Genomic DNA, 15,908 nt, shown 5'->3' with positions numbered 1-15,908 from the left:
TATAGGTCAGGAGCAGGCAGATGGGACTAGTTTGATTTGGGATTATGTTCGGCATGGACTGGTTGGACCAAAGGATCTGTTTCTGTGCTGTATGACTCTACAACTCTTAACTGCCCTCTGAAATAGCTTAGCAAGTTACCCAGCTGTATCAGTCGCTACGAAGTCTCAACAAACAAATGAAATTCATTCAGATGGACCACCTAGCATCAACCTAGACACCAGAAAAGACAACAGCAGAAACTACCCTTTCGACCCTTCACAATCATCCTTACTAACATCTGGAGCTAATGCCAAAATTGGGAGAGCTGTCTCAAGATTAGTCCAGAACCAGCCAGGCAATGTTGCAGACAGCACCATCACCATCCCTGGATATGTCTGGGCCCACCAGGACAAACGCGCAGAGCTGGAGGCTCAGTGCTAGACAGTTGAAAGGAGGTTGCCCTGGGAGTCTTCAATGTTGACTCTGGGACCCCATGAAGTCCAGTGGCTTCAGGTTAAACATGGGCAAGGAAATCTCCTGCTGATTATCTAATGCCACCCATTGTCAGCTAATGGGTTAGTACTCCTCCATGTTGAACAAAGCTTGGAGGAAGCACAGAGGATGGCTGGGGCACAAAATTACTCTGTGTGGGGGATTTCAGTGTCCACCACCAAGAGTAGCTCAGCAGCAGCATTACTGACCGAGCTAGTCAGGACATCAAAACAGGACAAATTCAACCTGACCAATTACTAGCCTATCAGTCTCCTTTTGATCATCAGTAAACTGATGCAAGGTGGCATCAACAGTGTTTGAACTAGCACCTATTCAGCAATAATCTGCTCAGTGATGCCCAGTTTGGGTTCTGCCAGGTCCACTTAGCTCCTGACTTCACTACCCCCTTGGTTCAAACATGGACAAAACAGATGAATTCCAGAGGTGAGGTGAGGGTGACAACCCTTGATATCAGGCTATATTTGACCAAGTGTGGCATCAAGGAGCTCTGGCAAATCTGGAATCAATAGAAATCAGAAAGCAAGCTCTCCACTGGTTCGAGTCGTACCTGCATGTAGGAAGATGACTGTGGTTGTTGAAGGCCACTCATCTGAACTTCAGGGCATCTCTGTAGGAGTTCCTCAGGGTAGTGTCCTTGGCCCAACCATCTGCAGCTGCTTTATCAATGACCTTCCCTCCATATAGTCACATTTGGGGATGTTGATGAATGATTGCACAATGTTCAGCACTGTGATGCAGTCTGTGTTCAAATTCAACAAGATCTGGACAATATCCCAGCTTTGTTGACAAGTGGTTGGTAACATTTATGTCACACCAAATGGTAGGCAATGACTAACTCCAATAAGACATCTGATTACTGTCCCTTGGTATTCAATGGCATTGCCATCACTGAATCCTCCACTATCAACATTTTCAGGGTTACCATTGACCCGAAACTCAACTGGACTCACCACTCAAACAGTGGCTACTAGAGCAGGTCAGAGGCTAGAAATACTGCAATGAGTAACTCACCTCCTGATTTCCCAAAGCCTGTCCACTATCGACAAGGCACCATCTACAAGGCACAATTCAGGACTGTGATGGGATATTCCCCACTTGCCTGGATGGGTAGCTCAACAACACTCAAGAAACTTGACACCATCCAGGACAAAGTGGCCCATTTGATTAGCACCATGTTCACTCCCTCCACCACTGATGGTTGATAAGAGCAGTCTGTACTATCTACAAGATACATTGCAGGATTTCACCAAATATCCTTAGACAGAACCTTCCAAACCCGTGACCACTTCCACCTAGAAGGACAAGGGCCGCAGATACATGGGAACACCACCACTACCACCTGCATGTTTTCCACCAAGCCACTCACCATCCTGACTTAGAAGTGTATCGCCATTCCTTCATTGTCACTGGGTAAAACTCCTGGAATTCCCTCACTAAGGGCATTGTCGATCTACCCACAACAGGTGGACTGCACAGTTCAAGAAGGCAGCTCATCACCATCTTCTCAAGAGCAACTTAGAACAGGCAATAAATGCTGGCAAGCCAGCAACGTCCACATCCCACGAGTCAGTTATAAAGAAGTGGTAGTCAGTCTGCTTTTACTATTATTTGTTTAATTTTTAAAAAGAATTATTGGTCAATAGGGCACCCCCATAGTGAAGCACCCTCTCAGTTACCTATCCTCCCATGTAGGCTGCTGCTCCTCTAAAGCTGGAAGGCCTCTGATTGGTCATCCTAATTTGAAAGCCCACCTGATACCCTTCATTGAACAGGGAACCATGAAGGGTTTGGCTGTGTAGAAATCCCAGGTCAGTAATGATTTCTCCCCACTAAGGGCAGATTTGGGAATAGAGACAGCCCTGACTGCTATTTCCTACCTGCAAGATGAAACCGCAGCCCAATGTGTGAGGGAATTCAAAATATAATCATTAGCAGAGCAATAATCTATAGGTCTACATATATTTAGGAATGTGGTAATGGTTACACTAGCAATCACATCTGGGACCATTCCTATTTTCAGTTAAAATTAATGTTTTGAAAGAAGAGATGGGCAGATTGAAGCCAAAGTGGAATCTTTTGAGTAGCAAGCAGTAATGGAACTTTGTAGAAAAAGCCGGGCAGGTTAAAAGGTTGTTTACAGCATGCAAACAGACTCTTCGGTCCAGCTCATCTATGCTGACCAGGTTTCCCAAACTAAACTAGTCCCATCTGTGTGCGCTTGGCCCATATTCCTCTGAACCGTTCTTAATCATGTATCTGTCCAAATGTTGTAACTGTACCTACATCTACCACTTCCTCCGCCAGTTCATTCCACATACGAATCACATGTCTGCCTCTATCTGGGTGTACTTATGCTACTGTGCATCCCTCTCCATTGGACCACCTATGAGCTAATACTACCCCAATGCCATGCCAGAAGGGCATTATGTGCCAATACTAGATCTCACTTGGGATCATAGTGTGCCATCACCTGAGAGGATGAGAGCTGTTTCTTTATTTCCCTGAAAGCTATGGCTTGGCTCTGTGACCATTTCCAAGGCTGACCCCTTTCTAAGAGTTGATGCAAAAGTGCCAGGATGGAGGCCAGTTTATATATGAACTTTCCGCAATAGTTCATCAGCCCAAGGAAAGACCTCAGCTCAGATGTGGGAGCTGGGGCACCTTTGATCATCCTCACTTTATTTTCCAATAGATGTAACATAGTCTTGTCAACTCTGGAACCCATCAGATGACATGGGGTGCCTGGAACACACATTTTTCCCTTCTGAAGCATGTACCCACTGAGGAGAAATGTCTAAGTATGATATCCAGGTTCTCTCGGTGTTCTTTATAGATCTTCCCTGTTATTAGCAAGTCATCCAGATAAATGGTGACAGGGAATCGGCCTTCTAAAGTGTTCTCCATCGTCCGCTGAAAAATTGCACAGGCTGATGATACCCTAAATGTCAGTTTCATACATTGACAAACCCTTATGGGTATTAATTGTAGCATGCTTCTGGGAACCTTCATCTAACCGCAATTGCAAATACGCATGGCTCATGTCCAGCTTTATGAAGGGCAGTCCGTGCACCCCCCTGCCAGCTTTGTGCATAAATCGTTGGTGTGAGGGTTTCATAGTTGTATCAAGCTATGAAAAGCGGTTTAGCATTTGTTTAAAATCCCCACAAAGGCGAACCGACCTGTCAGCTTCCCAATTGGTACGACCAGTGCTGCTCATTTGCAAACTGGGTAGGTTTGATGATTTCTTCACTTTCCAGCATCCTGATTTCTGCCTCTACTTTTGCCTGGGCAAATGACACTGAACGGGCCTTGCAGAATCATAGAATTGCTTCCTGGTCAACACACAAGGTCAGAAGTCAGATGATACCAGGTTATAATCCAACAGGTTATTTGAAATCTCAAGCTTTTGGAGCGTTGCACCTTGGTCAGGTGAAGTGAAACGTGTTGGACTATTAACCTGGTGTTCGGTGACCTTTTCCACCACATCTAACACCGGCATCTCCACATCATGGCTAACATGCAAAGTGGCCTTGACTCCTTTGATAGTTCCTAGACCCCACCGAAAAATTTCCAGATATTTAATTAATACTTCACTCAGGCAGTCATTTTCTAATAAAAAATGTTGAGCTAACCTAGGTGAATATTTCTCGACCAACTTCACCTCATCAGGCCTGGGCCTGGGCCTTTTACTACAATTAGTGGTGTCTGAACCAGCTGCTTCTCCTAAGACACTGGAACCAAAGCTGTACCCTTAATCTGCGAAGTTCCTGGCGTAAGTTCGCAGTTCGCAGTCCAGCCATGGTCTTGGGCAAACGTAGGGTTGGAGTCCAGAGGTAATTATGTTAAAGACTGATTCTGCAATCAGTGAAACAGCCGTTCCAGTATCGATCTCTATTTGAACTGGGTGACCATTTAACCAGACGTTTATTTCAATTGGATCTTGCTAAACAGTTTAACTGTTCTAAACCTGATGTAGGTGGACTTTCCAAGGTGTGCATTGTCCTGGATACCAGAATTCTATTACTCAATTTAGGTCGAGCAGAACTCATCTCAAGTTTGAAAACCGGCAGCAACAACAATGGTTTGCATTATCCTAACATACGAGACTGCCATTTAGGGTATCGACAGCCTGTGCAATTTTTCAGTGGATAATGGAGAACATGGTACAAGGTCTACCCCATGTTTCCCAGATCCTGAAGAAAATTTTATCCATTTGGCCGAAGCTTAATTTTGTTTTGGAGTTTTGCTGTGGACTGATCTATAGTTCCACTGTTCAGGATACGTTCTGAGTGTGTCAATGTGATTGCTTTCATTACAGTGGTGTTTCCCAAACTCAGTTAGCCTGGTGAGTGATGTAGCTAACCAGGCTTGGAGCTCCTCAGTTTCACTGATCAAAACTTTCCAAACCAGTCTGTTTCACAGAAGATCTATTTCTCACTATATAGCTGCTTCTGGCAAATTTGCTATTGAAGCCAAAATCTTTAATGAGAACAGGACTTAATGACAAATTGAATGCTTCAACTTACAGCTACATAGGTTTCCCTTTGCATGTTCAAATAAAACCATGTTAAACAGACAATGTATGGCAATATATTGGGATCCTGACCTCAAGCAATATTTAGGGAAGTTATCTCCTCACACAGGCCTCCTGTAATTTTAATCTATTTGTTTCTCATATCTATTCACTCACAAGCATTTTCTCTTGGAAAGTCAGGTGGCAGTGAAGAAAAATTATACAAACCTACTTAACTTATTCCACTCTTTGTGCTGAATTATTTGACTGTCCTGAAAGTCAAAAGGCTATAGTGTGCTTCCTGGTTTGTACACAGTTAATTTTAACACCAGTGACAGCTGCAGCTTGTGGATTTCGGGCCTGCAGTGTTCTTCATACTGCACTAAAACTTTAGTACTTTTTGGGGGAGCATTGGAGCAGAGTGAATTAAATCTTGTGGTTACCCAGGCATTTTTATTTGTGTACTTCTTGAACTGAACTTCTTAAGAAAGAAGTATTTTATTTATTTTTCTGAGTAATGGATAGGTCAGATTTTATTAACTTTGTAAAAACTTTATTAGACTACAGCAAGGCAAAGAAAGGCCAACATACCATGATTAAATTGCATTGAGCGACTACTTGGCTGTGCTTTTCATTTTGATTCTGAATTATGCGTGTGTAGTACAACCAGTTTTTTTTAGACTGGCATGTATGATCATAAAGTTTAAACCTTGGAGACATGTTAACTTTTCTGCCTGTCTGATTTATTTGCTTAATACGTGATTATCTCTGAATGGAAAGATAAGTCCAACTATAGGTAAATGCTGAAGCTGATATTCTAGATTTTGTAGAACTGGTTACTGCCAAATGAGGACTTTGTTTGCTATACAAATTTATTCATTAATGAAGGATGGAAGTAGAGCAAGGGAAGATAATCTGCTAATGTGGTAAAAATTATATTTGAAACCCAGGTGAATCAGCATTTGAAAGTAAACATCATTGAAGCACAACCCTTTAATAGATGAAGAATTAAATCAGCAATATTAACTTGTCTTTCTCTTTGTGATCTTGATTGACTGATTATATGTGTGACAATGTGTCTAATTTGGTCATATTCTGAACTCTATTAGAAGATTGTTCCTTACTAAACCGTACTTTACCTTGTTCATTTAATGGAAGCAGATAGTATAGTAAATAAAACAAAGAAGAATTGCATAGATTGTTGAAGAAGTAGCTGACAAACATTGGATTTTGTCACCAGTCAATGCACTAGAGCAGTTCTTTCCTTTCTGCCATTTCATTCCAGCACTGAGATAGTTTTCTATTAACTCCAATATAACATCCAAATGAAATATTCAACTCAAGTCCTATTTGCCTGTTCAGGTGGGTGTAATAACTCTTATTGCACCACAGAAAGAAATTCAAGACATTGTGTGTGTTTCATGGCCAACATTCTTTCCCAGAAATATCTCAAAAAGTTAATTAATTGGATAAACATTCGATTTGGTGTTCGCAAGACTCCTGTGTGAAAATACAGCTGATTTGCCCATAGGAAACGGTCAACATCAGTCTCTGAGCTGACTACTTTATTGGCTGCATAGTGTTTTAAGTAGTCCTGGAATCGTGATTAAATGCTGACTGAATGTATTTCTTTCTGTAGTCTGTTGATTCCTTCTCTCTCTACATCAGCCAGGTTTTCTTATCATTGCGAACAGGTTTGTGAATCTCTTCCCCCAACCCCCCACCAACATCTCTTTATAATGTGCTGTTAATATGAGAGCACAGTGACTTAGCGTCTGAATAAAGCTCTGATAACAATTTCCAAATCCATGTTTAGTTTCTCATGTATGTAAAAACAGTATCTTTTTATTTTTCCATATTTTTGATTGTGGAATTAAATGACTTTTAAAAGTAAGTATTGTGGGACAGTTAACTGAATTTGTTAAATGCAGGTTGCCAAAACTCATTGTAAGTGCTGTTTACACTGCTGTTTGTTCAAGCAGTAGGAGAGATTTAGTTACAAATGAACTGGAGCCGAAGGGTATGTATGAAGAAAGATTTAGCCAGCAACAGATTGCTTGTGGGTCTGTGGAGTGGTGACCAGCTGTCAAAACAAAGTCTTCTGCCTGCCAATAATATGTGATTGGTCCTCAGGTAGCTGAACAACTTGTGGTTGTGAATGTTTGGTTAGAAGCTTTTAGATCTTAGAAAAGAAAGGAATGTGTATCCATCTGCTGTGAAAAAACAACTGAAGTCTGACAAAAGCCAGCTCATTTCCCCTCATCAGCTGCTGCAAGCTGTGAATTTTAATTAATAAGGTAAAAACTCAATTACTGTGAACCAGTTGGTGTGTCCCTCCTGCAAGCAAGTGAAAGTGCCTGAAGAGGAAGATCAAGAAGCAGCAAGTCCTGATAAGGTTAAAGGATAATCTCAGCAAATCCCATGAACAGGCAACATTGAACTGCCTCCCCAATCTTTCCCTCTGCCCATATCACCCATGTGTTTTTGTGTTAGTATTTATGTGTGAGGAGAATTTTATAAGATTTATAAATCTAGAGATTTATTTGGTAATTTTTTAAAAATTCATTCACGAGATGAGGGCATTGCTGGCAAGGTTAGGAATTAATTGCCCCTACAGCAGTTAAGAGCCAACCATATTGCTGTGGGTCTAGAGTCACAATGTAGGCCTCACCAGGTAAGGATGACAGCTTCCTTCCCTAAAGGGCATTAGTGAACCAGATGGGTTTTTCCTACAGTTGGCAATGGATTTGTGGCAATCATTTGACCGTTAATTCCAGATATTTATTAAATTCAAATTCCATCACCCGCCATGGTGGGATTTGAACCGAGGTCCCCAGAATGTTGCCCGTGTCTCTGGATTAACAATCCAGTGATAATACCACTAGGCCATTGCCTCCCCATGTCATTGGGTCATAATTGTTTATTTGTAACTAGAATCTATTAATTTGTAATAAATAGTACAGAAACCTGCTAAGTACAGAAACCTGTCCTGTTCTTTCTGTCAACCACGGTCTGAAAGACAGGTAAGTCGGGGAATTTTGTATTTCCTTACTTGTACTTTTAAAAATCTTTAATTTTTGCGATGACTCTGGAAATAGTAGTGTTTGATTTCCAGCATACTATCCCAGGGAGATGTAACAAACTTGAAAAGGATAATGCAGGTGTTGTTTTTTATTACTTACTTCTAAATAATTACCTTATTTTTTAGAAACTGATTTGGTATTGGTTATTGGAGCAAATGACACTGTCAACTCAGCAGCTCAGGAAGCTCCCAATTCAATCATTGCTGGAATGTTTGTGCTGGAAGTCTGTAAATCCAAACAAGTGAGTACAAAAAGCAAGAAATGAATGTTAAAGCATCTTCAGTGATATGGTTTGATAAAAATGCCATTATACTATCTGTGTGGTGCTATGGCTGACATGGATAATGAGCAAATGGTAAGGTTAAGAGGATAACCTTACTTCAGAAAAGAGTCGATGCCTTCACATACAATAGGAAGTGGGAAACTTGAGGAGCAGTTAGCAGCCATGACAATAGTCTAATCATGTTTGAAGAGAGCTAAGCAATCCTTATTACATCTAAAAGTTCCAAAATAAATCCATTAACCTTGGTTGGATGATAAGTACCAAAAATCTACCTTCACCTTTGTTACTCAGTTGTCTGTTCCAATTTATGAAATACTATCATCTAAAAATTCTTGAACTGTTTTAAAGCCCTTACCAGAAAAATAAAAGTAGCCTTCCACCCTTCCGTCATGTATGTGGCACTACCACCATTCTAATTGGGATAGATTTTAAACAGATTTTGCAACTTAAAATCAGATGTTCAAAAAGGGCTGAGGGCCATCAACTGCAGCAGAATTTTATTGAAGCACAATTTCTAAACTCATGGCACAGCATGTTTCCCACTCCATTCTACCATCAAGCCAGAAGATCAACCTAGTTCAATGAAGAGTGTAGGAGGGCATGCCAGGAGCTGCACCAGGCATACCAAGAAATGAAGTGCCAAAACAGGATTTGCATGCCAAGCAATGGAAACAGTAGACAATAGACAGAGCTAAGTAATCCCATAACTTGGATCACATCCAAGCTCTGTAGTACTGCCACATCCAACTGTGAATTGTGTTGGTCATTTAAACAACTAACAGGAGAGGAGGCTCTACAACAATCTCCATGTTCAATGACTGAGGCTGCAGCACATCAGTATAGCCTTCAAGAGCCCGAACAATTCTGGTGTCAATGAGAATCGGGGTCAACTCTCCACGTTTCAACTCCCTTGACAAAGCTGTGGGTATACCTACACTGCATAAATTGCAATGGCAAAAGAATATCACTTTCTCAAGGAAAATTAGGGATGATAACCTCTAAGTCATGGAGTTCCACAGTGATCAGTGCTGGGGCTACAATTACTTATAATATGTTAGTGACTTGGTTCAGGAAAGTGAATGTACTATTGTCATGTTTGTGGGTGACAAGAAAATAGGTGAGAAGGCAAGTGATGAAGATGACACAAAGCAGCTGCAGAGGGATATAGACAGGTGAACTAGACACAGTTGGTGCAGGATGGAGGTTCTGAATTCCTGGATCACTGGGATTGTTTCTGGAGAAGGTTGGACCTGTATGGTCTACATCTGAATACAAGAACATAGGAACCAGGAGCAGGAGTAGTCAATTCAGCCACTCAGGCCTGCTCTGCCATTTTAAGGATCATGGCTGATTAATCTCAGCCTCGACTCCACTTCCCCATCTGCTCTCCACAACCCTTCAACCCAGTACTGATTGAAAATCTTTCTATCTCCTCCTTAAGTTTACTCGGGGGGGTGGGGTGGGGAGGGGTCCTGGCATCCAACACACAAGACAGTGCCCCATATCTCTTGACTGATTTAGTGTCTGAAAATCTATTGATCCCTGACTTAAGAACATTCAAATTGATAGCAAGAGTTGGCCATTTGTCCCGTTGAGCCTGCTCTACCATTTGATAGGATCATGGCTGATCTGAATATGGCCTCAATCCCACTTTCCCATTTACCCACTGTAACCCCAGACTCTTTTGTCAATCAAGAACCTCCCCAACTCAGGCTGAAAATTATTTAATGACCTGGCCTCCCTTCCTCTCTAGGCAAGAGAATTCTATAGACCAGTGCCCCTCTGAGAGAAAAATACTCATTTCATTCTTAAACAGTTTTAAACTGCTTTACCTATTTCTGACCTCTCCCACAAAGAGAAACATCCTGTCAGCTTCCACCCAATCAAGTCTGCCCAATCAATTCCATTTAAATCACATCTGTATGTTTGAACAAGACCGTTTCTCATTTTTCTAAAATGAATATAGACCCAACTTGTACAATCTTCTCTCATCCCTTCATCCCAGGAATCAGTCTTGTGAATTTTCTCTGAAAAGTTTTCTATGTTCTTAAAACCTTTAAGTAAGGAAACCAAAACTGTTCATAGTATACCAGATGTGGCCTTACAAATCACCAACACAACAACAGTAAAATATCCCAACATTTATGTTCAATTTTCTTTGCAATAAACAACAACATTCTATTTGCCTTCCTATTCATTTACTGTACCTGCAAACTAACTTTTTTGATTGGTGTGCCAGTATCAAGAGATCCCGCAACCTCAGAATTCTGAAATCCCTTCAAGTAGTCTTCAAATTGCACTTCCTACATTATGGTCCCTCTGCCAATTTTTTTTGTCTACTCAATTAATCTGTTTAAATCTCTTCATAAACCTTAATGTCCTTCTCATAAGTTACTTTTCTACCTATCTTTATGTAATCTATTAATTTAGGAACCTCATACCTAAGTCATTGATTTCATTGTAAATTGACACCCTAGCAATAATCCTGTGGCATTCTCCTGGTTTGAACTTGCCACTCAAATTTGTCCCTTCTAATTCATGATTTTAACTAACAAATCCTCTATTCTTCATAACACCTTAGCTCCATCCTGTGGACTTTGATTTTGTATATGATGTGGCACCTCGTCAAAAGCCTTTTCGAGATCCATGTACATTATAGATACAAGTTCTCCTTTCCCCGTATTACTTGTTACTTCCTCAAGAGCTGAAATAGTCTCATCGTTTGAACATCCACATCCCTCTTAAAGATCCACAACTTTTAGTTGACCTCATATTCTGATAGTTACGACCCCCTACTTCAAAATAAAAGAAACATTCTCCCAGCATCTACTCTGTAAAGCCCCTTAATAATTTAATATGTCACAGTGGGATCAACCTTCATTTTTTGAAATCCAGAGAACATAACCGTAATCGATTGAAGAGTACTGTCATCCCAGGAATCAGTCAAATCAACCTTCATTGCACTCTGAGGCAAATATGTGTTCCCTATGGAAGTGTTTACCAAAACTATACATTATACTGCAGGTATGATCTCAGTCAGGCCCTATACAACCACAATAGCTTATTTATTCTTACATTCCTATCCCTTTGTAATATAAGCTGACATCTCATTTGACATTATTGCTTGTTGTAGCTGCATGTTGATTTTGTGTGATTAATTTACAAGGATATCCAAGTCCATCTCAATGCTTACATGGATAAACTGCAGAATTGGGCTGATAGGTGGCAAATGGAGTTCAATGCAGCTAAATGTGAGGTGATGCACTTTGGGAAGAATAACAGGAAGGCAGAGTACTGGGTCAATGGAAAGATTCTTGGTAGTGTGGATGTGCAGAGGGATCTAAGAATCCATGTACATAGATCCCTGAAAGTTGCCACCCAGGTTGATAGTGCTGTTAAGAAGGCATACGGTGTGTTAGGTTTCATTGGTAGAGGGATTGAGTTCCGGAGCTACAATGTCATGCTGCAACTATACAAAACGCTAGTGCGGCCACACTTGGAATGTTGTGTACAGTTCTGGTCGCCATATTTCGGGAAGGATGTGGAAGCGTTGGAAAAGGTGCAGAGGAGATTTACCAGGATGTTGCCTGGTCTGGAGGGAAGGTCTTATGAGGAAAGGCTGAGAGATTTGGGTCTGTTCTCATCGGAAAGAAGGCTAAGAGGGGATTTGATAGAGAGATACAAGATGATCAGAGGAGTGGATAGGGTAGACAGTGATGAAGTCAGCTTGTATGAGGGGGCATAGCTACATATTGAGGAGTGATAGATTTAAGACAAATTCCATGAAAGAGATCTAGGGCATAAGAAGATGGAAGTGAGAGAATACAATGAAAGATGGAGATATTTGTACATTACAACAAAGAATTTAAGACTGACTTATTAGAGGACTGTGAGCACAGGAATGATGAATAACTGGGGTTTTGTGCAGGACAGTGTGTGGGCGATAACACTTGGACACATTGGAACTTGCACACTTTGGGCAGCCATTGAGTAAGTAATTGGAGAGGTCCCTAAAGCATGGTTGAGAGCTTCAGTGACAATGATGGTGATATGTGAGCAAATGTATCCAATAGTCGAATTATGCAGTCCTTGGTAATGACCAGGAATTGTGATTTTAAATTCAACTGCATGGAATGGAGCGCTTGAGGTTTTTGGAAAGATTGTAAATCATTTCAAACAATGTAGCTGGAAGAGGAATAAAGTTAATGGCAAGGGAGTGGAAATGTTGGCTGGAGTAATGTGTGCTTTTAATGTGGCAGTTACATATAAAACTCGATGAGTGATCTGATTTATTTCACGCTTACTGTGGTCCAAATGAAGTATGCTATCAACGCGTGTATGGATGCAGATGTATTCAAAAGGGAAAAGCTGTTCTGCATTCTTCCTTCTATCATCTCAATCCCACAGCCCAAAAGTGTCTGCCTGGTATTTGCATGCAAATATTAGATTTTATTTTATAGGAAATCTAAGAAAATATTGCGTTTTAAATAGTTGACAAATTTTTAACTGATAATTTTGCAAAACTATTAATTTAAGTATTTCTGGGATTGAAGTCACGTTGTGCTGTGAGTCTCTAGCTACCTCATTCACCACCACCCATTGTCCACAAATCCATTTGGAACAAGCTGAGAGATTAGAAGACAAAACCAGCAGAAATTGGTCTTTTTGCAACTTTTGTCAGATGTGCTTTTTGTGGGATCATTGGTAGAGCTTTGGACAAGAAAGGCCAGTAATCTTGTTTCCATATCACCCTGTTTTGAAAAGGTGACAGGGATGTTATCCAATAACTTTATTAAAAATGTTTGATTCCAGCAAGTGGTTAACATTCAGAAGGGTACAAACCTTACTGCAAGAGGGTGGTTACACAGCTAGAATCACACAATTATACTGTATGAAGAAGCTAGTCTGTATTGCACTCATATCAAGACAAGTCCTGTTGTCCCACATTCAACCTACAGCCTTGAGTGTTATGACATTTCAAATGTTTATCCAAGTACTTTTTCAAGATTGTGAGGTTACCAGCCTCAACTACTCTCTCAGGCAGTGCCAGAATCCCACAAACTTCTAGGTGAAAAATCTTTTCCTCAAATCCTGTCTGAACTTCCTCCTTTTCACATTAAAAGTTCTTGAAGTCCTTGAAGTCCCCTTCAGCTAAGGGGAACAGTTGCTTTCTGTTCACCTTGTTCATGCCTCTCATGATCTTAAACATCTCAATCAGGTTTGTCCTAATTCTGCTCTGCACTAATGGAAACAACTTTCACGTTTATCCAAACCTGTCTTCATTGCTGAAATGCTCCATCCCAGGCAACATTCTGGTGAATCTCCTCTGCACCACCTCCAGTGTAATCACTTCCTATAGTATGGTGACCAGAACTGTGCACAGTACTCCAGCTGTGGCCTAACCAAAGTCCTGTACAGCTCCAAAATAACTTCCATGCTCTTATAATCTATGCCTCAACTGATAAAGGCAAACATCCCGCATGCCTTTTTAATGACCCTATTAACCTGTCCTGCCACCATCAAGGATCTGTGGACAAGCATCTCACGATCCCTCTGAGCTTCCAACTATTCTACCATTCATTGAGTACACCCTTTTCATGTTCCTTCTTCCAAAGTGCCCCACTTCATAATTATCAGAGTTAACCTCTATCTGCCATTGATCTGCCATCTGACCAAATGGTTTCTATTCTCCTGTAACCTGAGGCCTTCCTCCTCACTGTCATTCAGCCATTCTTTGTGTAGTCTGCAAACTTATTTATCATTTACCCCATTATTCTTATCTACATCATTGATAAATATCACAAACAATAGGGAACCAGCATTGATCACCAACAAAAACAGAAATTGTTAGAAAAGCTCAGCAGATCTGGCAGCATCTATGGAGAGAAATCAGAGTTAACGTTTTGGATTGAGTGACCTGTCCTCAGAACTTAGAAAGGGTCTGAAGAAGGTTCTGAGGACAGGTCACTCAATCCAAAACGTTAACTCTGATTTTTCTACACAGATGTTGCCAGACTGCTGAGCTAGTCCAACAATTTCTGGTTTTGTTTATGATTTACAGCGTCTGTAGATCTTTTGGTTTTTATTTACCCAGCACTGATCCCTGGCTCCAGTCACATGCACAGCCTTCAACCACCACTCTCTGTCTCCTGTCACTAAGTCAATTTTGGATCCAACTTGCCAAATTACCCTGAATTCCATGTGCTTTTGCCTTCTTTATCAGCTTCCCATGTGGGACCTTGTCAAGGGCCTTGCTGAAATCCATACAAATTATATTAACTGCCCTCCCCTCATCTGCACACTTGGTCACTTCCTTGAAAAATTTGATGAAATTTGTTGGAGGCATGATTTCGCTGACTGTCTCTGATCCAACTTTGGCTCTCCAAGTAGAGATTAATTCTCTTCTTTAGAATTTTCCCCAATAGTTTTCCTACCACTAATATGAGACTCACTGGTTTATCTCTACCACTCTTCTTGAAAAGTGGAACTACATTAGCTGTCCTCCCGCCCTCTTGATTCATCACTTATGGCCAGAGAAGATTAACAAATTTGGGTCAGGGCTGCTATTATTTCCTTCCTTGTCTCATCTGGACCTGGAGATTAATAAATTTTTAAAACTCACCAAAGCCTCCAGTACTTCCTCATTTCTTATTTCAGTCTACTCAAAAACTTCACAGTCCACCTTCTTGAATTCTGTACTTGCATCCTCTTTCTCAAAAACAGATGTGAGGCTCTCATTTAACGTTCTACCATTGTCCTCCAGCTTCTTGCACAGATTTTCACATTGATCCTGAATGAACCAACTCCTTCCCTGGTATTCTCTTTGGTTATGACAAAAGATGGGTGGATGGGCAGGTCGTGCTAAAAAAAAGGAAGGCTGCAGAAGGACTTGGGCAGGCTGGGAGAGTGGACAAAGAAGTGGCCGATGGAACACAATGTGGGAAAGCGTGAGGTAATGCGTTTAGGCACGAAGAGTAGAGGCGAGGACTATTTTCACATTGGTAAATGCTTTGGAAATCTGCAATACCAAGGACATTAGGAGTCCCAGTTAAAGATTCTCCGAAGGTTAACAGTTGGCAGTTAGGGTGATAAATGCAATGTTAGCATGCATTTCAGAAGTCACATGACACCAGTTGTAGTCCAATAGCTTTATTTGAAATGACAAGCTTTTGGAGCATTGCTCCTTCATCAGGATTGTGATTTCAAATAAACCTATTGGACTATAACCCAGTGTCATGTGACTTCTGATTTTGTTCAAACCAGTCCAACATTGGCACCTCCATATCTTAGCATTCATTTCAAGTCAGGTAGAAGATAAAAGTAAGATTGTACTGCTGAGGCTCTTTAAAGTTCTGGTCAGACCACATTTAGAATATTGTGAGCAGATTTGGGTCCCATTTCTAAGGAAGGATGTGCTGGTCTCGGTAGGGCTCCAGAGAAAATTCATGAATATGATCCTGGGAACAAAGGGCTTGTCATACAAGGGCCGATTAAGAATTCTGGTTCTGTACTCGATGGAGTTTAGAAGGATAAAGA

At 41.0% G+C, this 15,908-nt stretch overlaps 1 pseudogene; it reads left to right on the top strand.

Moving 5' to 3' along the window:
* The window catches only part of LOC122554919 (NAD(P) transhydrogenase, mitochondrial-like), a 242,989-nt pseudogene that overhangs the window by 165,015 nt on the left and 62,066 nt on the right, over positions 1 to 15,908 (top strand).

Source organism: Chiloscyllium plagiosum, unplaced genomic scaffold (genome assembly GCF_037043375.1).
Source record: "Chiloscyllium plagiosum isolate Xiang-an unplaced genomic scaffold, Cpla_swu_hap1 HiC_scaffold_1, whole genome shotgun sequence".
NCBI classification, from domain to species: Eukaryota; Metazoa; Chordata; class Chondrichthyes; order Orectolobiformes; family Hemiscylliidae; genus Chiloscyllium; species Chiloscyllium plagiosum.
This window is presented reverse-complemented; position numbering and strand designations above follow the sequence as displayed.